This window comes from Petaurus breviceps, unplaced genomic scaffold (genome assembly GCF_028583685.1).
Source record: "Petaurus breviceps papuanus isolate PSGF00001 unplaced genomic scaffold, PetGlider_PUasm1.0 688, whole genome shotgun sequence".
Classification (NCBI taxonomy): Eukaryota; Metazoa; Chordata; class Mammalia; order Diprotodontia; family Petauridae; genus Petaurus; species Petaurus breviceps.
Window position 1 is genome coordinate 10,002,137 of NW_027186457.1, and position 2,128 is coordinate 10,004,264.

The following is a 2,128-nucleotide window of genomic DNA, read 5'->3' on the forward strand; positions in this document are numbered from 1 at the left end:
TACTGATAGGAAAATCAAAGCATAAACTTCGAAGAGGACATTAGTATAAAAATGGCTACATGCGAAGCCTCAAAGAAAATGTAATTTGGTCTCATGTCCAAAAAGAACTCCTGGAAGAACTTAAAAAGGATTTAAAAAAGTAAATAGAAAAGTGGAAAAGGGGACAGCTAGGTGCCATGGTGAATAGAGCACTGGCCTTGGAGTCAAGAGGATCTGAGTTCAAATCTGGCTTCAGACACTTAACACTTACTAGCCATGTGACCTTGGGCAAGTCACTTAACCCCAATTATCCTACTTTCCCCCCTGCAAAAAAAATATTAAAAATTTTTAAAAAAGTGGAAGAAAAGTTGGGGAAAGAAATTAGAGTAATGTAAGAGAATCATGGGGACAAAAACATCAACAGCATGGGAAAAGATATCAAAAATTTACCAAGGAAAATAACTCCCTAATAAGCAGAATTGGCCAAATGAGAAAGGATGGATGCACAAGAACTCATTGAAGAAAATAATTCCTTAAAAATTAAAATTGAACAAGTGAAAACTAATGATTCTATGAGGTATCAAGATACAATAAAAAAATGAAAAAAAATAAAAAAAACATAGAAGAAAATGTGAAATTTCTCTTTGGAAAAACAACTGACCAAGAAAATAGATCCAGGAGAGATAATATAAGAATTATTGGACTACCTGAAAGCCATAATAAAAAAAAAAGACCTTGCAGTGAGTAAAGTGCCTGCCCCAGAGTCAGGAGGACCTCAGTTCAGTTCTGGCCTCAGACACTTAACACCACACAAAAAAACTAGCCGTGTAATCTTGGGCAAGTTACTTAACCCCAATTGCCCTCAAAAAAGCAAAAAAATAAAAATGACCTAGAAAACTTCCTTCAAGAAATTATTGAAGAAAATTGCTCTGATATAGTAGAACCAGAAGACAAAATAGAAATGGAAAGAATCCACTGATCAATGCCTGAAAGTGATTCCAAAATGAAAACTCCCAGGAACATCATAGCCAGATTCCAGAGCTCACAGATCAAGGAGAAAATATTGCAAGCAGTCAAAAAGAAAAAATTCAAATATCATGAAGATGTAGCCAGAATTACACATTATTTGGTAGCTTCCATAATAAAGAACCAGAGGACTTGGAATTATGAGACAGAGGACTTCCTTTTTTGGAAGGCAAAGTAGTTAGGATTATAACTGAGAAACACCTACCCAGCAAAACTGAATATAATCTTCCAGGGGGAAGAATGGATATTTAACAAAATAAAGAACTCTTAAGCATTTCTAATTAAAAGACCAGAGAAGAAAAAAAAATCTGACCTCCAAATACAAGACTCAAGGGAAACATAAAAAGGTAAAAAAAGAAATAAGAAAAAGAAAATGTAAGAAATTCAATAGGGTTAAATTGTTTATATTTCCATATGGCAAGATAATATTTGTAACTCTTAATTATTGTAAGGGCAATTAGAAAGAGTATATGTAGATAGAGGGTGTGAATATAGGGTGACTTTGATGGAATGATGCACCAAAAAACAAAATAAACAGTTGAGAAAGAAAATTGCATTAGGAGAAGGAGGGGAGAGATAGAATGGGGATAAATTATTCCCCATAAAAGAATCATGAAAGAGCTATTATAATGGAAGGGAAGATGGATTGGAGGGGAGTGGGCAAAGTTAAAATCTTACTCTCATCAGAATTGGCTCAAAGTGGGAATAACATATACACTCAGGTAGATATAGAAATCTATCTTACCCTATAAGGAAGTAAAATGGGATAGGGATAAAACAAGGGGGTGGAGAGACTGATTAAAAAAAAAAGGTATATTGGGGAAGGTGGTGATCAGAAGTAAAACATTTGTGAGGAGAGAAAAGGGAGTAAGGGGGGGTGATAAACAAAATAATAAAAAAAAAAGGTAAAATAGGATAAAAAGAGAAAAATAACATGAAAGGATCTACACAGTTATCAAAGCAACAAATGTGAAAGTGGTGAACTCACCCATGAAATGGAAACAGATAGCAGAATAGATTATAAACTGGAATCCTACAGTATGTTGTATAGAAGAAACACATCTGAAGCAGAGAGATATATACATGGTAAAAGTAAGGAGCTGGAGCAGAATCCACTATGCTT